The 23,612-nt window shown below is 41.2% G+C and overlaps 1 protein-coding gene and 1 long non-coding RNA gene across 10 annotated transcripts in view; one reads left to right on the plus strand and one right to left on the minus strand.

The window, feature by feature from the left end:
- Positions 1–17,239, minus strand: part of LOC111251449 (aminopeptidase NAALADL1-like) — a 52,184-nt gene extending 34,945 nt beyond the window's left edge. Inside the window, exons 1-2 of one of the 6 annotated variants that reach the window (XM_086990047.1) lie at positions 17,102–17,180; positions 2,636–2,747 (exon numbers count right to left, since the gene is read on the minus strand). The gene's annotated coding sequence lies outside the window, so the exon portion shown is untranslated. Of the gene's footprint in view, positions 1–1,256; positions 1,615–2,308; positions 2,567–2,635; positions 2,748–8,124; positions 8,710–16,371; positions 16,959–17,101 lie in introns of those variants that run through there. The other 5 variants (XM_086990048.1, XM_086990045.1, XM_086990046.1 and 2 more) reach the window with 5 other exon arrangements.
- Positions 17,146–23,612, plus strand: part of LOC147755473 (uncharacterized) — a 14,573-nt gene continuing 8,106 nt past the window's right edge. For all 4 annotated transcript variants that reach the window (XR_015328281.1, XR_015328283.1, XR_015328285.1 and 1 more), the window contains exon 1: positions 17,146–17,270. This is a non-coding gene — a long non-coding RNA (uncharacterized LOC147755473). The remainder of the gene's footprint in view (positions 17,271–23,612) is intronic.

Raw genomic sequence — 23,612 nt, forward strand, 5'->3', positions numbered from 1 at the left:
TTATTTGACACTTCGCTGCTTGAGATCGCAAAGTACATTCGCTTCCGCCCCCGTCCACCGAGACATTCACTATCGCCTCACAACGCACGTTCAACAGAGTTACGTTTACGTACGATCAACAACTACTGCTACACACAAAAAGTGGGCGATATCGAAAGCGCGCGGCACCTACGAGAGCAGAGGCCGCTTCCTGCCACGTCTGACAGAACCGCTATTCAAGCTAGACCGACTGCTCGGCGCTAAGGTAAGCGCACTCCAGCGGCTGGAAAACCGACAACAGTCGCTACGGCAGTGAACGAAGCAGTCGGGAAAGCAGCGCCAGTTGTAGCGAAAGTATTTCTTTGCGCGAAAGATTAGCCGACGAAAATAGAGGTGATGGCGTCGTTGTTGCGGTTCTTGATGAAGCAACTAGATGTCGGATGCTGCGGGATCGTTTGGAGGATCGATAGTTTTTTGGTACCATCCTCACTTGCTGACTGGTAGGCTCCTGTATTAGTAAGCAACTCATTAATGTATTTGGCAGTGTAGACACATCACTGTGGCTGTGGTCGTGTCTGTCTATTTATGTATCCAAGTGGAAGTCTGTCAGCGAGGACGCTTATAAGCGCTGAGCGCGCAGATGATGTGCTATATAGATAGACAGAGAGAAAGCAAGGGGGGAGAATGAAGAACATGGGTCAACTGTTAACTGTAGTTGTAATAGAAGTGGTCGTGCCCCAACAGACGACGTTTGACGAGTGGCTGGCGACAAAGGGAAACGTAGATATGAATTTGCAGGCTGTAGGCGCGGTGTCCTGAACGAGGCGGGGAGCATAGAGTTATGGAAAAAGTTTGCGGGAGTTCATGGGGGCTTGGGAGGAATTACGGGCACTAGATTGGGGTTAACTTATCCCCGAGCTGCTTGTTGAGCGAGAATCGATACAATCGCAGTGGCGTTCCGAGCCACTAGCAGTTGTCAGTGCCTTACTGCCGTCGCAGTCGGTGCTGCCGTCGGTTTCCCCTCTGGCGTTTGCGTTTGCGTTTCCACAAAATGCAGCCCAGACAGACTCATATAGACTGACTCGAACGGATCCACAAATGTACTTTGCGTCGGACGCGCGCATAGAGATTCGCGCCGAGATACCAAGGAAGTTTCGGTTAGTAGGTTCGTTCCCTTTTTCCCGACCCCCAAATTGCGGGTAACACCCTGCAACGACAATGACACCGTCATCATCGGTACTGCATAGGGAAAGATACACACGGATAAAGAAACTTACCTGGCTTCTGAGCAGCAAGCCTAGGTAGAGCGACTAGATGATTGTCGGGTAGTAAAAGTTTCTATGTGTGCCTGTGTGAATACGGGCGGATGCAAGGGCACGAGAGGTTACATGCTGGCTAACTGGCTCATGCGCAGACTAAACGGCAGCTGACCGAGCGTACTCACGTCAAAGATGAAGATGCAAAATAGAAGCGCTTTCCCAGCAACGGGTGCTAAAGGCGATAACAGTGATGCTTAAACTCATTTTTAGCTATCATGGGCTTGTTGACTGACTGAGTATTGCGTCCCGCTCAACGCAAGACGGACACTGGCTGACGGGCATTGGGTGACAAAATACAAAAAAACGGCTGAGATAACTGGAAAGATAGGGTTACAACAAAGAGACGATATCATGTAAGGAGGCGGGCGCACCCTCTAGGACACGCATGCATACGGGGGTACAGCGCAACTGCACAGGCAATAATGGCTGTCATTATACGGGACGGAAGATGAATCAAGGGGTCTCATTTTGTCAAATATCTCTTTATCTATCTATTTATCTAGCGGAAGTGAATGCTGCCAAACTGAGTTATTCAATGATAACAACGACAGTGAGATCAAAAAGAGCAGCGGAGTAATCAAGGGCAATGTTGACTCTCTGGTTGAACTTGAATCAATTTACACATTCTATTAATAGCTTCCAGATTTTCGTTGACGGGGAACTTATTTGCACGGAGCAAGTTGACGAGGACGCAAACCTTCGCAGCACAAGCTGATCTAAAATGGGCAACAAAGGTGGGCCTAAAAAAGGCTAAGTACTCCTATTTGTTATGGGTTCTCATTTTGCTGTAGTATTATTTCATGCAACTAAAATACCGATACTTTAAGCTTGCTTTTTATTACTATCATTGTCAGGTGTTTAAATCATCAAGGTCCTGATAAAGGACGATTTCCATCACTGTCAAGACAGTCATGTCTGAGCCTAGTTACATCCCTTTAATGATGACAATTACTGAGCTAACATACAAAGAAAACAATTGAACCTTCTTGGATTGTTAAGATTGTACGTACTCGTTGACTCTGCAGCCTGCTCTCCAAGTATCCATAGGTACCGGAGCTGGCTGAAAAACAACGCGCGTTCCCCAGATAAGCGCGATTCCAAAACACATGTACATTTAATCTCGACAAGAAAGGCGAGCCTTCAACCATTATTTGAGCTTCTCCTATGTGCCTTGGTATCATCAACGGAAGCCAATTAGACTAACCACGAGGATCCTGAAGTAGAAGTAGATTAGGAGAACTGTCCTGACTCCGAAAAAATGATGACCACTCGGGCACATATCTTATTTTTACGAAAAACGGAGCATATACGTACTGTCGGCACGGAAGCGTGCGTACCTTTGACTTTATGGCGGATCTCAACGAGAGATTCCTATTCCTTGCCTTAGCGTAGCTTTTTAGACTTCGAGATGTACTGTAAATCCTTTCTTTTAGTAAACCCTGGGCAAGCCTGAAATGGACAAGGCGCATCTTTCGTCGCAAATAAAATTCAAGCCAAACCGCGTATTACCTAATCGTTTCGTGGCAGCGATATGTTAATAACTGCCGCGAGTAGAATCTAGCGTGACTTAGTGGAAAAAAACCAAGTATATCTTGAACTGAAGAATATACCGACTTTACGCCTTTTTAAAATAGCCTCTTTGATATTTCGACAGATGGTACTACATGCAGAAAAGAAGAGTGAAATAAATATTTACACAAGTGTCTTCTTAAATTTTGAACGCTTTATCTGAGCCGTGTAAGATTTGAATAGCGGTTCTAACTTAGCATGGCTTGTAACTGTATTTGAGGTCAATATCTTAAGTTCGAAATAAAGCTTGTCAACCAGTACCATTTAGCTAAATCAAAATTCTGATGTCAGTATGCATTTATTCAAAAGTTAACTTCAACTAAACTTTTCATTAGCATGCTCATTTTGTTGTTTTTTTTAACGTTACCTAAATAATTGTTTGAGTGTGATAAATTTACAATGTCATGAATAGCGGTTAGCAAGTTTTCTAAAGCGAGTCACAATGGCGTCATAGCTTGGAACAAAAGCCCCTAAACAATGAAAATGTCATGACGTAGGCAATACCATATAGCATCAGCCACTTCTTATGATCGGCCCCCGCATCTATAAATGATATGCTACAGATAGACAGTTGACTATCTCGTCTGACCGGTCTTGTCGTTGCTCGAAATGTTGACTCTCACAAGTATTCATTTGTTAAGATGTACTGGTATTTTCGTTAATAACCACATTTCGACGACGCTGGTGTCATTGTCTTAAAAAAAAAAAAATGGAGATTCGTGGGACTGCTTGCAAGTTGCGAACTTTGACCACACATTCGCGGTCCGTGAACCTTAAACAGTCGAATCACTTTGTCTATGAGATCGAACAAAACACAAATGAGCTCGGGAACATTGAAAGATGACATTTCAGATGATTCCGTTAAGCTTTAACCATGAGACGTTAGAATCACTGCTTCAGTCAGAGATCTCAGCCGGAACATCTATAGTAACGCTTTGATCTTATCAATGAGATTCGGACGTGCGTAAATATTATAGCTGAGCCCGCTATTGTATTTGTAACTGCGTTGCATCCGCACGAAAGAAAGTAATATACGTGTTAATTAAAATGTTTCATATCTTTCGTCCAACGTAAAAAATGAAATCACGACAGTATAAAAATCGTCGAGCGCTAAATATTCATGACGTCTATTTTGTGTTTCTCTTTACGTAGAAGTAGAGCTCGTAGAACTCGAATTTGCCGTGATGTTCGAAAACGACGGACGAGATGCACTGGGTTGAAGGAGGATTCAGCCATTTTTTTACTGCAGTTTTTAAGCGTCCTTAACGTTTTATTTGCCCTCTTCCTTTCTCTATTCTATCTCTTCGTGTTCATGGAATATATAAGCAAAAAAAAGTTGTTATAGGACTGCTTTTCCCTGGGCCTACTGAAAAGAATAGTGTTAGCAACAATTGAAAAACAAAAAATCGCGCCGCGCAGTTACAATTAACTCACATCTTCGAGGGAGTGATTATAGATATTCGTATACTTATATTGCTGTAAAGAGCAACACTCCCGGAATCTCCAGCCGACAGATTAGATCCTTGGGGGAAATGATACAACAAGATATTTTCGGTGATCTACGTCCTGTGCTAAGGCCGGTAGGCATTACTTCAGGTATCTGACTGCCAGCTTGAGTGTGGTTATGCCCGTATATTTAGCTAAAAACCCACTCTTGTCCCTGATTTTAGCAGATAAACACGTTATGCTATCGCAAAGGCAAAGGGGGCAATGGTATAGGCGAGGGCAAAGTGTTGGCAAAAAGTGGAAATCTTTTTTGAATTATCTCGAAGAATACCTAAGGCATTTAAGAGCAAATCGGTCTGATGTTAAACATTGACTGTCGGTCCTACCTAAGGCTCAACTTTTGCTATTGCGCATATAATTTGTTGGCAAGTTGAATTCGCGCATGTTTTTACTGGAAATGCCGCTATAAACAATTTCGTAGATGGCAATAATATTTGCCCTACTACCACTTTCATATTTATGTGGAATTCACTGCTGTTGACTAAATTAAGCCAGGTATATTTTTGCAGTAATGAGAAAACTACTCGCACACACCGGAAGAAGGGACGAAAGTTTTATTGATAATTTATGCCACTTAACTATGAACAAGGAATGGTTTTCTTTGGCCATTCTGGTATAATTTTTTTTAACTTTTCATTAACTTTCTTTAATAACTGCAATTATAGCTAAAAATCGGTTTCTTGTTTTGCGTTCGAGAGTCGTACAGCTTTCTTACTAGCGACCTTTCAGGGGCTCTTTTTGAAGCCCTAGGGTGAAGACTTAAAACCTGTTCTTTTTTTATCTATGCCTACTAGGAATGCAACGTATTTTGCTTATTACGTTATTAGCTACCTAAGTATGCATTTTTATTACGAGCTACTTAATACCGATGTAAAGTTATCATATCTGTAATTGATGCAGCTGATCGTAAAATAATATTGCTATTTAAATGGACACTTCATTTAAAATACAAAGGAAAGCAACACGAAGCTACAACTGATCCTTTATTTAATTTTTTTTATATAACGGAAAGTATGACGGGCATAATTGTTGGTTTCCAATATGAGTAACATCGTTACGTTTATCTTTATTTCTCCGATAAGCTAGTGGCTGTTTTTAAAAGCAATATATAAAAGCACAAACTGTCCACTGGTGTACAGTCCACCTGTAAAGTTTAACGCTTCCATACAAAACAAAGAGACCCAATAACACATCTGCGATCATCTTGACGTCCCACAAACACGCCAAAATTATTTTTTCCACCGCTAAGTGAAGGCCCAAAGGCACGAGGTCCAACGCTTAGTAAGTAGTTCTACAATGTCGGACGAATACTTAAGTAGTGGGATCTTAGGTCTCAGCACGTGACTCTTTCAAACGAGCTAAAGGAAGTTGTATATGATTCCCGATAAAGCTCACGCCGCAGCACTATTTATTAAAGCGAGTTCAAATCATCCCTGATCGCTGTATGACGACGTAAAGTATCCGAACGATAAATTCGTCGGTTAATTCAACGGAGCTCAGATTGACACGAAATTGGCCTATCGCTATCGGTCAGTTAGTCTAGCTTCGAGGTTTTCCTAACCTGGACTTTAGTCTATAGACTGACGTTATATAAATTTGTTTTATCATTTTACAGATCTTGTTCATATTCCAATTCATCTAGCATCGAATCTCTAAGATCTGACCTTAACTATACACCAGCGACTTTTTCAAAGTTTCTTTTTCGCCAAACATGGTAGGAATAGGTAGACGAAAAGTATTGCTTGGGTTAAGATTCATCTAAATCACAATTCAACTACAGTAGTTTCTCTGATGCTGCAATGGTAATGTACTAACCTGATAAATTTTGGACAAATGAGGTATGGTTCGTGCGGGGACGGGCCAGCCTTCTGCAGCGATATCTAATACCGGCAGTGCCAACCATAAATTTTGAAACAACTCATTCTCCTTTGATTCGGTCACAATCATGGAGAATGTGCGTTTGTAAATACAATTCGCTTTTTTTAAGTTCAAGCTTCAGGAAAGTTCCAGCCAGGCGTTCAAGGATTTCCCTTAAACGACCTCCAGATCAAATAAGTACCCCATAGCTTAAGGCATTTAGGGCATTGCTTCCGTCAAAGATCCGTCAAATGCGCCTGCTTGGCTTCGTAGCCACGCACTCTCCACGTGTGTTCTCCGTACCGAAAAACAGTAAACAGAGTATGAAAATTACACGATACTGTAGTCATGTCATATAATTCCTTACGAAGAAAGCTTACGAACCTGTCTAGGCGGACGTTTGCGTTTAACATTCGTCACATATAAGCTAATTTAAGTCGTCTCCCAGTGTCATCAATCGTGTTTATGCAGTCACTGAGTGACGAGAGAAGTCGCGTAAAATATTTGTCATATGTGCAGCTTTTTTTTTTGGAGGTTAAGGCAAATGCATTATGCAGACCGGACATCACTGAATTGTGCTTTGTCCGGTACTGTGGGACTCTCACCCACTAAACCCTGGACCCCTTTATCAGCTTGGGCCATGGTTCGAGATATGTTTGATATTACTTCAAAGTCATATGTGCAGCTGCTTCAAGTTTCCTTTCCAATCCGATGGTGGGAAAGTTCGCAAATGTCTGATCGGTGCTCTATAATACATTCCCGAATACACTTGGATTTTACCGTACAATAGATACATTCTGAACTCAGTTATATAGTAGGACGCATATAAGGTTTCGTAGACATAGAAAGGCGTACGTAGCAAAATACTCAAACGATACAAAAAAAGGAATGGTTACATTTCTAATACAAAATTGATGTTTAATCGGGTGACCCCTCTCATAACCGCTGAAATGTCTGGCGACAAAATCCGTGATGAATTAATTATATGTCACATCGACGTAAAAAAATTGGCACGACCAATAAAAATTACGAAAAAGGTTTACATCATGAGTACCAAATAATATATATGCATGTGCCACTATATAAATGAAGCTGTCATACTTTTACATTTTAGCCCTTACAAGTAGACTGGTCTATATTTAGTTGAAAAAAAAAAAGATTTCAAAATCCGCGATCTTTAAGGCGTTGTGATTTTTAGAATCAGTTTAAGAAATGTCCCCCCCTGTGCGCCTAATACAGTGCCTTTTAACCTTATTTACACCTTTTGACCGCTTTATTATACGAACTATAAGATGCGAGACATCTAATGATGTGTGACTATATGCTTGTATAATACGCATTGCCTGTTATTCCTTAGCCTTAGCGATCTATTTATTATTAGTTTTATTGTGGAGGCATAAAGACCTTCATTATCTAATAAATTGACTAGAAGTTCTATGCAAACTCCTTTGGCCATAACGAAGTCATAAACAGGTACTGAATACCTCATTTAGAGTACTCCTCAACATTACTGCATTGCTTAAAACATGACCGCCTTTCTTTAGCTGACTCGTGTTAACTGAATAGAGACAATTTAACAGTTCTCTTATGAAAGTGCTGATTTTGCTTAATCCGAACGAACGGCTACGCTTCCGTACGTAGAGAACTAATAGATAGAAAGAACTAATCTATTAGCTGTTTCTATCTCTTAGTTCTTCTATAAGTCTTCACGTCGATAACATAAACTATAGGCAAACTATTACTCAGCTAATGTTGCAAACAAGTATTCTAGCAGTATGGCATATATACACCTGCCATACTATAGAGAGAGATAGCTTATATACTAGGATAGAAAGCGATTAAGGTCACGCATTGAACTTGAACTAGTTTAATAATAGGTATATTGACAACTTACAATAGATGTCTTCGTAAACTACAATCTTGGAGATAAGAGCTTTCGTGAGCACACAACCGTTCAGGCTTGTTTTTTTTTTTCGGTTTTGAAGAGCACAAATAAGAGCACATCAGTCAGCTTGGCAACAATAGCACGAAACAACAAGTTTATCAAAGTTCTAATTGATGCTTTCGTCACTTCAGTATCCCATAACCATTTTTCTTATATCATAGCGTAACCCCTCAACTACCGCCGCACACCCGCTTCACTAGCGCACCAGATTACGATTTCGGCAAAACTTTTTATCACCTTCGCTAATCTCTAATATATTCATTCACATGCAATAAGAATACATAGTTTTGCCATTTATAGTTTCTCTCATGTAACAACTTATTTACGGACAGATTCGGGCCGTGATTTCCTTTAGCGCACAACACGGGCACTAGCACCTTGCACGAAAACTCTTCGTGCTACTTCACATACGTCATTCATAACGCATTCGTCATGTTGATCGCATGGACAACGTTGGATCCCCCATGCCTCCGATTGTCTAGCCAGGCAGAAGCCCAGAGGACGTGATGGGGCTGATTTCCCTCGCTCTCAAGCGACCGGTCTCATACCCTTTCTCAGTAATGCTGGGACCCTCTCCGTCGACCAGGAGAAAGCGCGTTCGACACTCGACGTATACTCGTACTAGAGTAGCGCAATATGTCGGGCAATGAATAAATGCAACTGTTGCGCTGAACGTTTATCAATGTATACAATTATCCAGTAGATCCTTTTGTATAAGCCAACTAGAAGCTTCGATCGTTACGGGGAAAATACTTCACTGATGGAAAATTAACTTTGACAAACTCTACTTGTAAAAATTTTAAACCAAATAAGGTACATTAGAAATACAACACTTTTCTCGACCGACACAACGTATTGTGTCGTCGTGGTAGCAACTTAAGACACGGAAATACGATTTTTGGCTCTATTTGGAATAGGCTTCTTGACCGAATTTTTCAAAGGGTCATTAGCTAGGGGTGGCGAGGGGGTCAATTTTTGAGATGTTTTTATGTCAAAATCAAGCATGATCGCCATACTGAAATCCTGTTCTCCTGAGCTTGTACGTGTTTCGTAACTGTATTGGCCGAGTAAATCTCTTACTACAAGGCCGATAGCTTCGCAGGTTACGTCGTTAGCATCTCCGCTCACACCATAATGCTCGATCCGACTCAAGACCAAATATAGCCTTGATCAGCTAAATAGAAAGAATTAATATAGGTATGAAGTCGGACAGGTCATTCGTAAATTACGTGCAGCTTGACATTTTGCAACCACGGTTAAGAACAACGTATCGACACCCGTCTGTACCAGAAGAAAAATAGGAACTTCCCTGCTTCGATGCACATTAGATTTACGAAGTCCATACATCAGGTAAAGTCTACACTTAGGGTTGTACAGACAACCTAAGGCATCGAAAGGAATCTCAACCTGAAGAATGACGAGTCCCTCAATCGCGATCACTCGTCATAAACGAACCTTATTTACTATTATTTATTATTATCTTGTTAAAAGATGTATGACTACTTTAGCCTTCTGTTGCCTGTTCTTTTATTCGGGCTCATTCCTTTGAAAAAATGTCACGTTAATATGAACCTTATGGAAGCCACTAATTAACGCCAACACTCCAAATATAGCCGTACGTGTTCTACCTGTAAGCAGTCGACATCATCAGTATTTTTCTGCCTCTGTCTTATAGCCATAGATCCATCTCCAGAACAACCTATTGTCCAGAGGCGCTTTTTTTTTAACATGCTTTGGTTCTATCTCTTCACGATATGGAAGTCATATATAGCAATCTGGTAACTTTAACTTGCCCTACACCCGCTAAGGATAGGTGGCCAATCACGTAGTTGGCAAAACTTCTTGTTCCCAATGTCAGATATGCTATCGAGTATCGCACTGCATTTCAATTCCTGATTTCCCAGCATCGCTATACTATATGTTGCAAAGTAACGCTCAGTGTTTCCTGATAAATAACGTATTTTCTTTAAAAATTTAATTGCCGAAAAGTTCCGTCGTTTCACGTCACAATTAGCGATTGCAATGTCTAAAACTTCTACATTCAGCTCGGGGTCATCAACTGAACCGATGTTTCTCTCCTATGCTACCGTTTATCCATTTATCTTCATAAAGATGTAGAAGTCTTTTGCTGCGATAACTGAACCTTCAAAAGTCTTCAGCGAAGGGTTTTTCGTTGTGCGACTAATTTCCCAAGTGTACTATGGACGCGTGAAGGCGTGAGGTATATCTTGCGCGTTTACTCCAAAACTGCCGCTCTCTCATCGTTCAAATTCCCAAAGATGAAAACTTAGAGATGTACCAAATTAACTGCACGCCCTCGTCCCGTAGCGCACTGTAAGTTATGTGCATGGCCTTCCCATACACACACATGTATATATATATTTATTTGACGCCATAGACAACATGCATTTCGATAATCCTCTACCGGTAATGCCGATAGAGAATTATCGAAACTCTGCTATCAGCCTTCATTACTTTCTTGTACACCGACGGTTTTAACTGCTTAACTTATCGGTCTCTCTTTAGAAACACAGGAAAACGCAAACAAGTCAAAATAGCAAGTATTAAAAATCTTTTCGATGGCAACATATATATTATGTAAATATAAATGTAAAGCAGCATTAATGTGATGTACGACGCTTGTGGATGTGCACACGTTCAGCGATTGCCTACCGACACTAAGGCAGCCATATAACCGTCGACCTCGCTTTTAAACACTGAATCACATAGTCTTCGTTGTCACCCACTGAAAGCTGTATACGTAAAAACCAGACTGACGATTCATTTGAAATATTTTAGAGAATTCCTTTCGTTACGTCGCTTTCGTTGAATACGATACGCATCTCTCGGAACCTGTACACATGAGGCATGTAGGTCAAGTTTTCATATAGCCCGTACGATAGGACAAACTGAACGCAATATCTCGTTCGGGAGTTGAAAAATTATTCGTATACCTCCTGTTTGAGCTCACTATTCTAACTTTGCGGTACAACTCTTTCTGCAACTCGGGAAGGTTACAATGAATGACCTTCCAGCGGTCGGCTGCTGTGTTCGTAGTAGAGCAAACGAAGTTAGTTTCCTTCAAAGCTTAATGCCGCTTGGAATAAGTCGGTCTTTTTAAAAACCAACCTTATTTGAAGGTTATCGATTTCTACTAGAGGGGCCTTGGATAAACGTTCCGCATATCGCATGCTACTCTATGCTAAACACTCGGCAGGGGTTAGCTGTGGGTGGCATGGTTCGCCTAACCACATGACAATCTTATAAAAGAATTTAATAAAAAGTAAAAATGGATGAACGATTCGACCGGCCTATCCAACCCTGGACCCCCTATTCCTCTAATTTTTGCTCATTCCGGCAGTGCGACAATTTCAGGACACAATTCACGACACAGGACGTCACGCAATCAGAAATTTACTAGACCGTCATCGTCTAACAACTAAATAATGTTAAAGAAACTCCAATATAAATGTAGCTATAAGACAGTCGTGACCAATGATAGTAATAAAAGCATGATGGATCATCAAGAGCTCACTCCCGCCAGGGTTTCTGGACACTCCGCGATCATTTTTGATTTCTGTTGAATTAGCAAACAATCTTCCGCCGCAGTAGTGCAGACGCAGATCCAGTGGTTAACGCTGAAAGCTAAATGGCTTTTTCCGTACTTTAGGTTGTGACCTCGTTTTTCGTGAGTAGCTAGGTAAATCTTACACTATGTATATGTATAAATGTATTCTCCTGAGTCCCGTAGGAAAGAAACACAACAAGAGTCTGTAGTGTTGTCGCAAGCCCATTAAATTTTTTTTGTGTAAAAATCAATAAACTGACATTTTAAATATTGTGATGTATTTTGATAGAAAATTCAAATAAAAACTTAGGACCCACTATCATTTTACAGTACCCAACAAACGATCACGTGCTGTTAAGCGTGGAACGCAAAAATCTTCACCAATGGAGTGTGCTATAAGTTATACAAAGAGTGTCCTGGCAATTTACCTGTGCAGGTTAACTATACAATTATTAACCAGAGAAGGACCTCAATACATTTTGTTTATCATAATTCTGTGGGTGGGCGTATGGGGAAAATGATACGCGGTTATGAAAAACCTGGCAGGATTTTGGATTCTTTCAAAAAATTTTTTTTCCTAGGCCACTCCCGTCACAGCTTTTTAGTGAACGGAACTACAGCTTGAAAATGGCTATTGGAAGAACCTGAAAACTGAATTCGGGTGTACCACTAAATTTCCAACTTGGATTTAACTATAACTCTGAACTGAATATAAAATCTAATCGTTTTCCCTTGTAAAAATCTGGTCAACAAGTGATATTTACAGGTGTTTCACACTTCCGATATGACCACCTCACGCTTTGCCAGTTCGATTCTTATCCATCAAATCCTTTTATTTTTCTCCGTGACAAAAACAAATTATACATAATATTACTTTATACAATGACGTATTCACAAACGATTATCGAAGCACTTCCTGAGTTTTAAGCGTTTACCAAAATGCTTATGAATGCAGGTAAGACTGCAAGTAAGTTCGCAGCATCAGCCCATCTTCTGCGCACGCTGCGGGCATCTGCGTTCATTTCGTAATTCATCCGAGAATATCAAGCAAAAAAAGTTCAGATGAGAGCCTCTGGGGCCTATTCGTGTACGCGAAATAGGGCGAAAATTGCTTTTAAAATTGGGTACTTCATCTTTCACTTATTTAAGGCAAACCCGTTTGACCCTGTTCGGGCTGTCCAGTAAAGACAACACAGCCACAAATGCAATCATTGCGTTGTACTCACATAGCAACGCTATTCCATATAAATAGTATATCCATAGGGAAGAAATCACTCAACAACTGTACGGCGTAGAAACGTACGTACCGAAACAGGTATAAAACGTTTGTTTTGTAGCTGTTTTCTTCCGAACCGATTGGCTATAGTATATGTTATACAACGCATGCTTTATGTGCAACTCTGCCTTTGCGTAAATAAAAGTATTTTCAATTAAAGTTAAGTTTATCTAAAGGAAAATCAATCACTGTTCAAAGAATTCGATAAGTGCTTATTACTCTTCCATATAGCTACCGTCATACAACAGGCAGGGGCTCTTATTAATTCGATATCACGGAAAGGGTCCCGCCCAGACATTTTGTCAATAAGCAAATAGTTATGTTTTTACATCTTAACCTCATCAATAGGAAGGTCTAAATAGTTATAGAATAGCTATACTCACACTGTTCTCACATGTCTTCACCTAATGAAATTGTGGGCATTTCTTTAGAAGCATGATAGATATTGCTAATAAATTATACAATTATAAAATGTTCTCCCTGTGGCCAGCAAATTTGTCATGTAAAGATTCAAATATTTTCTCAAAGATTAAACAAATAGACAATGTACGAATCTTCAGTTTGTCCTGTCCTAGTTTCTTACTAATAAAAAATGTGTTTTTCCACTTTGGAGACGCTAAATATCGTCGACCTTTTCTGTAATTATCTATTTTCCTACAATGAACCCTGCTTCGATCAAGCCATCTTAGAAATTTAATGAATGGTTCTTCTCAATTGTTCCGTTGGTCTTGGTCGTGATAGTGGTTGCTTTATCCATCTACCTTCATTTCGCCGAGCGATAGCTGGACTCGATGGATCAGATCAGCTGAGCTTCGCATACTCATTCACATGGACACCATGGCACTTATCGCAATTCCAACGTGATACGAGGTACAAGAAATGATGGTGTTCATGAGATGCTTCTTCCTGGCAGGCGAACTGGCGAATCGAAGAGCAGCCAGTACAGGAAGCCTAAACAGGCCAAGTTGCTAGTAGCAAGACGACGTAACAAAGCAGGTGATAGCAACAAGCAAAGATTAGCGAAGCAGACTAAGGACTAACTAGTCCTCTTATGCCCATCAGTTCTAGACAGCTACAGCGTCGGACAGGACGCGAAAAAGCTAAAAATCTGATCCACAAATACGTCAGCCCTGGACAGGTAGTTCTAAAATCTAATGACAGCATCTTTGCCAGCAGATTGGCCACTACCAGCAGTAATAACAACGACCTGGCAGATGGAACTGACAACTCGCAATTTCTCAGCTTTCGTAGTCGCCAGCAATGATTCTTTGTCGCTTTCTTGCTTGACCGTTTGGGGCAGGCCACTCGTTCTTCTTTTGATCACGTAGTCACACATATGTCGTAAGTTGCAAGCAGGACAAAACGAACTAACACGGCTAGTCGTTTTGTGCGACCCTCGCTACCGACTACTTCACTGTGTACAGTATCCTTCTTTGAAGGACAAAACGAAACCGTGCGCGCGAAAACCAAAGAAGAGAATGTCCACGACATGAGCTTTTACCCTATCGTCCCCTCCATCCACTGTTTGGGCGAACTTCCCATCTCACACAGGTTTATGGTCAACTGAAGGACTACCGAATAGGTAGTAAGGGAAAAATCGACCTCCTGATCTCCAGTCTGGCCTGATTAGAGCCTGCGCACAGGCAATCACATTACTGCTTTTGTGTGCGGTGTTGCCGCTCTTACAAATCAGGACACCGATTTATTTGTCTATTTCTATCCGTAGCAGCCAAGGCGCAGATAATGTTTACAGTGAAGAGGCAAGAGAAGACGAAAACTGATTTTTTCTTTCTTACTGCCGTACGGTAATCATTAGTTGGGACAGATACAATGAACATCGGTGAGGTACAGGTGATTACTGAAGAAAAAAGTATAGAGAAACTTTATTTTCTCTGGGATCGACATTTCGGAAAGGTTGTAGTCGACTACGTATATCGTATTGTATTATATATAACTTCTGAACAGTTCCCTCTGCAGTGAATCCCGCGCACGCGAACTCTGTAGCGCTCATCGAGAACGGTACGAGACAAGGTCGACCCGCTCAAGCCGACCATCCAGCAGCATATGGCTGGCCACGAAGCACTCCTTCACATCGATTTATCTGATAAGTAATCTTAGTAGAGCTGGAACTCTTTTCGTGCGGCTAGCCCATGACGAAGGGTCTGTTTTATCCTAAGCACTATGCTTGCAAACGCTATGCGACCACGCGTTTCCTAAGACCTCACGGCCAGACCGTACATTGTGGCTTCAGGAGAATGGTTTCCTTTTTTCCTCTTTCGTATGTTCTTTTCCCTTACTCAATGCGCAGCGTTCGCTAGGCAGTCCCTATAATTCTTCTCTTTGTCTTGCCGAATACGCCACCGGGACATCGTGTCGGAACGTCTGATCAGTGACAGAGGGCCTGACAGGACGACGCGATCACCTCAGAAGAAAGAAGAAGATGGACCACGCCTGGAACCGTTGAGAGCTAAATATGAAAGAAACTCTTTCAGGGAAAGAGAGGGATATTGCACAACCTTTGTGTCAGACCCAGTGGCATCACGCTTACGGCCAGCTCTGGTTGAGTATCCCCAACCCGCCAATGGGTATTTGACCCAAAATCCAAAAATAGCTTAACATCAGATAATAAACTGAACGTTAAAAAAATGTGTCTAAGCAGTAGGTCGGGTTGTTGATTTTGCGTCCGATGCTGTTAGATTGCTGCAGGTAAAAATAATACAAAAAAAAGAATAGCCTTTTTTCCTTTGTGTGTATCCTAGACGTAAGCAGATGCTTAGGAAAGGATAGATTTAACTGGCCTGAGTAGCGGTAGTTACCGTAGTAATAGTGGTTAGCCGTAAGCATTTAGACGAAGAAAAGAAAACTGGTAGCTACGATGACGAAATGAGGGTCCGACTTATAAGGTTTTAACTTTTGGGGGTCTAGCTTTCACATTTTACGACTGTCTGACCAGACAGTGGCCTCCAGTTAAGGGCCTGCCAGGACGCAGAATCATCTGGTCAGCTAGCTGTCAGCCGTTAGAAAAAAAACAGGGCAGAAGGACACACAGAAGACAGCAATACAACGGGTTTGACAATAAATCCGCCGGAAGAGTAGCGCTGCCGGTTGAAGCTGCTTATGTCAACCCCCTCTGCTGTCGGTCGGCCCTGAAGCCGCTGAAACTGTTGTGGAAACTGAGCTTTACCAACGCTGCCTCGGCGTACCCCCGGGCTGATGCTGCGTTTCGACTAAACGGAAAACGATAAAAGACAACAGAGAATAAAGGAAAACGAGAGGTGACAGAGACATTATTACCCTAGGTCGAGTAGAATCAAATAAACTTAGCTTGTCCAGTTAGCGTAAACATACATACACACAAATTCCGCGTTGGCTGGCGCAGTACTGATCGCAATCGTTCCTTCTGCCACTGCTTCGTCGGGGGGGACGGGGGGTAGTCTGGCCAGCTGGGATGGTTGGCAATGACAAAAATTGCGGGAGAGTGACTCGTGGACGCACTAGAATATTATTAGCAAACGCTACAGAAACCAACCGCGGTGACCGAGATAGCAACTACAGTGTTTACCACTCGATGTGATGCACGGTTGGACACCAAACAAGGTAAAACTGTGATTTACTTTTATCAGTCACAGAACACACATACAACAGCATGAGTTTGCAGAGGTGCCGTTGAAGTCGCCAAAATCCATGTCCTCGCCTAACTATAAGCGCAATCCTTTCTCAAAGGTCCCATGTTGCAAAGAAAAATTAGCCTTTTGTTCGCCGGGGAATAACCGTTAGACGGTTGTCAACGAAATGTAAACCTTCATCGTTAGCTACGATCGCAATATAAGACGTGTAAAGCACGGCGAGTATAGAGGGAATTGTTATGGTTACAAAGTACTACTGGGTCAGCACCGTATCGTCTTCTTGCGCAGATCGAAGCAGTCGCTATGGTCGGGCTGCTGGTAATGATGAAGAGCGCCACAAGGGAATCAATTTGTCTTGATTTTTTTAGCTTAAAACAGTGCGCTTCGAAGGATATGAAGGAAACGTCAGTAGAAAGGTAGGTGGCAGCAAAATAAGTCGTGAGGACTGGTACCTACCTCTGAAATGCGCTCGTGACAAGTTGTAGGCCGAGCAGCTGCTTCTTAAATATGGCCGCCACGTCAGCTATTTACCGCGACGGCCAGTGCTAGTGATTTGAGGATCCGTCGTTCAGCTGGGTTAGTAACAGCTGCTCCCCACGGGATTTCGAGTGACGATCAACGACAGGTAAGAACATCTTGCTTTCAACGCGTACATAATTTCACTGGCTTAGTCATACAGTGGCGTAGATACACACACAAATTAGGTCAACGGTGCGCGTTATTCGAACCTAACAACCACTTGATTCAATGTACATTGATTCATGTATTGGCTAGCGTATCTGAACTTAGACTAAACTGGGTCTGAATTGAAAGTAGTTAGAGCTAGGCGGAATGAATTGTCAAATTGGGCTTGATTATATGTTAGGCTCACCAGGCTTTGCGCAGTGCACGCCTTGTGTGTATAACACACATGTACTATACAAATTATAAACACTACTTATGTGGGTAATTAGAACAGTTATCTTATGATGTTCATTTTGTTTTAGTAATATCGCCAGATGAGCTTTGCGCTTGATAAGTAGGATGTTAGAGATTTAGACATCACCGAAAAACGGCTCATTGATGTGTACTAGCTTGGCAGAGCGAGGAATTTCGAATTTTTTTCGTATTTTGACGTATTTTGATCGATTTATTATTATTTTTTTTTTTATTTAACAAACTTCCATTAAATTGTTGTATTGAAAATACACTTGACTTTCTACATGCGTACGCGCAGCACACTGTAGAGAAAATTTTGTTATTATAGGATTTATACAACACTTTTGCTAAATAGAACCGTTTACCGTTCACTTTACCGTTCAAAAAGCGCATATGTATGTAAACTACATACGTAGATGTGATACGGATTTGGCATATGGCTAAATTTTACTGTTATTTAGTATCAATAGAGTTCTGTGTTGGTGATGTTTGCGAAGTGCGCATGGTCATCGAAACGGCGGTTCGACGGTCATATAGTATAATGCTAAAGTTAATGTGCACTATTTTTATTTACATATGGTATGGTAATACACGGTTCGATGGTGTGAAACAAATATATGGCTTTAATAACAGATCGAAAATCAGATAAGACTAACATACTGAACACGATGATAATCTAATTTACTAGTAATTGCACAGTCGCTACAGGCAGGGTAAGTAACTTGACGGTTTATTAAATCAATTAAACAATATGTGTTGATCTAGAATGTGGGGTTGAATAAAAATAATATGATCGCAATATTTGTTGTTAGTTATCTACGTTTAGATCATTCTTATGTGGCTTCTTAGATCACATGCCCCCGTGGCCAAGCTATTCCAGGACTCTTCCATTTCCTGGCATAAATTTGCACAGAAATAACAAACAACTTATCTTCCACCAGTGATGCTTGTTCTAAAAGTAAATATCAAATTTTAGTCGAAATTGTTCAATTCTCAGCTCAATAGCACTCATTCCAATTTAAGCTCTACACTTCGGCATTGAGAACGGGTCTGAAACGTAAAACCGAAGTTACTGTTAGATTTGACTACTACTGCTTGGGCAACAGCAATACCTACAATACTACTATAATGCATGTGTGTGGGTGGCACGGAAGTTAGCTTGGTCACCGCACTGTAAAAGTTACTTTGGTAGCTGGCAGTTCCGCAAGCCAACTGTGTGAGCATTACGGCCACTTTGAAGTTCGTTCTCAGAGATTTTTTGCTGGTAGTCGCAATATCTGCTGGCACGCGTCACCCGCTGCTTCGCCATGTCCAGGCCGCTTGAGGCTAGTGCGAAAAACAGTCAGCAGTGGGCAGTGAGCACCACGTGCATTAGTCGTCCACTAGATGCGCAGGAAGCTCCCAGGAGGGCCGTACATTTCAACGGGCTGATGCGGGCTAAGGAGTCGGTACGAAAAAGGAAGTGAAAGCTTCGTGTACACTAGTGTAGGGTCTCATAGAGTGCGCCCCAGTGGATAGACTTACCGATCGCCAGTCTGGCATAGACTGCTTACCGCTAAAGCAGAATACAGAGATAAGACAGGATAAGGATGTCTGACGACTCGAGTTGAACGAAACGTCTCAAAGTTCGCCACCTGCCCTTAGTGTTCAGCTCATCAGAAGGATCACGTATCTATGAAGCGAGACTATTGTCGTAGCAGGACACAAAAAGCTCATTTCTCGTTTTGGCCGCACGTTCTCTAAAGTACTGATAGTGAACTTTTGTTACCACCAAGATGGTATTGGAAATGACGGCAGCGATTGAACATAACGCATGCGCCGTGATGTGTGTAATCCTAGCTCTAACTCATGCTATCTTATATATATGTATGTTTGTATATATGTCGTGTGAAGGTATCTGTCGGTCCATCTGACACTAGTCCTCTTGCGATTTACGCACGTTGATTCGATGTTTGCTTTAAGCCAACCCAATCCAGGTACGTCAGGGGAATAATTTAGGGCGTATTTCAGGTGTACAGTTGATCGAAATATATCGCACGACACAGTATTTGTACAGTACACCTATACGGACATGCTCTCTGATCAGCCAGACAACTGCCAGGTGCAAATTTGCCCCCTATATCAAAAGAAAAATACTTTGAACAGGAAGTAAAGGCATTATGCAACACTATTTAGTTGACGCAACGTTCGACTCTAGCTGATTCGACTCTAGCTGACGTTCGACACTAGTTGATTTCATGTTCTAATTTTTTAAATTCAATCTTAATTTGGGAACGTAGATAACGTTGGAATATAGAAAGACTGATTTCCACCACGTTGAATATATCACCTATCTCAGTAACTATTCCAGTAGCTATTAAGATCATCACTTACTTAATATTTTATTAAACTCCCTCCAATCCTGGACGAGATCTATTAGTTAACTATGAGGGCTTAACGATACTCTACGAGGCTTTGTAATAGCCTACTATTATAAGTGAGGGAACTACACAGATAATTGTTTTGTCCGATTGTGTCACTGTATAAATGAGTGTTCAATAATGCCCTCTAATTGTTAACATTTGCATAAAGGACGCATTGGTATCCACTCGCCTATGGGCATGCGTGAAGCAGACGATTTCTCTAATTTACCGCTTTAGTTCGTTAATCATTCGAACACATACTAGCAAATAATTTATTTTTTAACAGTTGAAGCCAGTGTAAATGCCAGCTGTAATTTTTTTCTAGTACAAAGAAAAAAAATTAAATTAGGTAAGTGCTTGTACGTGGATACATGTATATGCTAGTCAAGGTACCGAACTCTTATCGTAATCACTCTTAAATTTGAAGACAGAAAACTATATTCCCATAACCGTTGCTAATAAATATTCCTATGTCTTGTTCATTTAATACAACAACTCTGAAATTTCTATCAGAGAAATCGCTTGGTGTTAATTACGATGTTTTTATGGGGGAAAAGAAGGCTACTTTTTTAAAATACAAATAACCGGCAGGTACTTTATTAACAAATCTTGGACCACCTGCGTTTTACTGAAGCCGATAAATCAATCATAGTACCAATAATAAAGAATAACGGTAGAAAGATAATATTCAGTCATTGTAGCCAAACCGTGAAAGCAACCCTCCACTGTCGTTGTCGACAAATGTCAGCGTTTTTCTGACCAATAGGTTCTTCCTTCAAAATAACGTTCCGTCCTTCTTAAGCCGAAACATTATACAACACTTTTTCGTCTGCTCTCTAGCGAACGATCCATTCATTTAGTGATGAATGCATTTTCGCTCTCCCCTTCCAATTTGTAAATTACCGAATAAAGTATTTAGTAGAAGCATTGCTAATATTAATCACAGACCTGAAATCACAAACGAATGAGATTGCATACATTTTCAAATGGAATGATTGAATAAATTTGCAGTTTAGTCATTGATTCAAGGTTAAGAATTTAATGGTAATAAAGTGCTGAGAAAGGGTCGAGTCAGATTTTCGTAGTAAATACAGAGAAAGCGATTGAGGCGTAAAACATAGGGGCCGTTTTATACATTTCCAGTTACGTAGATGAAAGGTAAAAAAATGTTGGCTTGTGATGATGAATAGCTAAAAAAAGAGCCACGTCTCTGTTGAGAGATGAGAGTCGTTATAGCAGTGCGGAGCGTCCGACACCGGGCTTTGGGATTCCTTTCAGTAATGGGACAAATGACAAGATGACGAGGAGCATTGTGAAGAACCACGTCCCACTAAAAATTATCCTTTTCTAACTGATGGAAAGCAAGAGGCATGAAGAGCAGTCCTTTCATTCCAACGAATACGAATTTGACACCTGGCAGTTCTTTTTGCTGATCTTCTTCATGACCACAGCACTGATACCCAGCGGACTGGTAGGACACACTTCATACAACTTTCTCACACACATGCGTTTCACGTATCCATGTAATCGTCATAAAAAACAGTGTCCATCCGAAGCTACCTCCACGCAAAATACTGAATCGCTCTCGTAATGTTTACGGTTGCTGTGTGTACCTGGGAAGTCCGAGCAAGCGTTGTTCCGTTGAGTTCGATTTGGTGCAGTGCGCAAAATACGTCGGTGTTCTGTGCAGGCTCGTGGTGATAGCAGCTTATAAATAGGTAGCACGTATAGGCTAAAAAAGTAGGATGTGTCCAATGATAGCTCATGTTGATGTCCTATTGATTACGCTTTTCTTAGTTGCACCGACAGGAACGGTCGGGTCGGCGAGCAAAGGGCGTGTCAGGCCACAACCGAAAGGTATGATCTGGACAAACTGAAAGACATCTCGCCGGCAACTAAAACTGTAAGCCTAGGACGGTTGTAGCTCCCGGGTCGATCGTCCGTCTAGCCGGTAAAAGCTGATAAAAAAAAGTTGTCCAGGTAGTCCGCGTGGGCCTGTGATACGTTTGCTGTCAATCCAGCTTTAGGTTATTCCGGGTTAGGTTAGGCTGTCCCGTTGTATGTTCTGCCGTCCTATTGATGAAAAACAACATACAAAGAGTTGTGGATAGTAGTGCAAAAGAGGTGCAGATGATACTGGGATTAAATCATCCCAAGATAATGATGGGGGAATGGTACGTTGATGGGAGGTTTTAGCGCAGAATGCCACGAGAATGAAGCGTAGAAAAGCCTGCTGATATCGTCTAATCGGTGACGAACCATGTGTCATATACATCTAATTGTTTCTATAGGCATCTTTTTTCTAGTTTATTTTTATGGATGTTTTTTTCATTCACCTCAGTTATTGTAAAGATGTTTAGGTACGTATTGATTTATGAGGGTGGACTCTGTATAGTGAAGGAAACACACATAATTACTAAATTGGAGCCGAGCACAAGAGAGGCAAAATTTTAGAGCCTATTTCAATGTTTATTTCTTTTGAGTTAGGCCGATTTGTAACAGGCATATCAACGAAATTAAAATTTTACATTACATTAGGTTTGTGCACTTCTATGGTGTTGAAAAACGATGGACTCAACGGAATGAAGTTGTTCGGTCGATTTATTGAACATGCGCAATACACAACGAGAATATCTATTCGATAGCCTTTGTTTTCCGATGGCTGTTAGTACCCTGTTGATGACAAAACAAAATTAACATGACAGACGGCTCGCGTAATTTTTATAGAAGGATAATTATAGAGACCTAATAAGTGAAGTATATCCCAAGTTAGCGTGAAGTATGATTGTATCAACAATACGTGTCAACTGAACGAAGACATGCATACTTAGGAAGAAAAAATTTCCATCTACATAAAATTCTCATCACTGATGTCATTACTCTATACTCATTCTTGCCCAATATGTGTTTGAGTACCGAGGGCTTGCGCGCTACGCATATCATCGATCGAACCGGAGTGGTTCGTCTTTTCTGTTCTAATCGCTATAATTACGTGACTTCTCTCTCGAGACACGGATATCTGCCACGTCAGTCACCGGCTGCTCATTTGTTTTACATGTACGAGCTGGCTGCGGTGTATTTATGAGCTCTTTATTACGAGCTCATCTTTGCCCACACATTTCATTGTATAATCAATACGCACTAGTTACCTTGGCGTTCAGTTGGCCATGTTAACTCAGACGGCCGAAAATGGAAGTTCTATATTATAAAAGGAAACAAGAAAGATAACTAACGGGACTAACGATGAAGCGGCCAGCATCCTCTTGTGTGGACATAAACACATAGGAACGCTTTAGATAGCACTATCGATCTGAAATAATTATCCAGCGGCGCCTACATATATGTCTCCGTCAGATTATCATGTATTCGTACTAGTTATTAGTTACTAGTTAATGCATGTAACGGTACGTATCTACCTATGCAAAAGCTTAGTTTGAGTTTAGAGAAAAAGTCGCGCATACAAATCAAAATATTCGGATGGTAAATTACTCCTCTCGTCAATTTTTCACTTTAAAATAACATATCTATCTAGGAAGGGGTGCGTGTTTTTTGAGTTCTCTGAACTTACGATAAGACGATTTGATAGAACTGTTCGTTTCTGTCATGCATTGCTTAACAATCTCAGTAATCGCATGTAGATATATATA

The sequence above is a fragment of the Varroa destructor genome, unplaced genomic scaffold (assembly GCF_002443255.2).
Source record: "Varroa destructor unplaced genomic scaffold, Vdes_3.0 BEIS01000005.1, whole genome shotgun sequence".
Taxonomy (NCBI): domain Eukaryota; kingdom Metazoa; phylum Arthropoda; class Arachnida; order Mesostigmata; family Varroidae; genus Varroa; species Varroa destructor.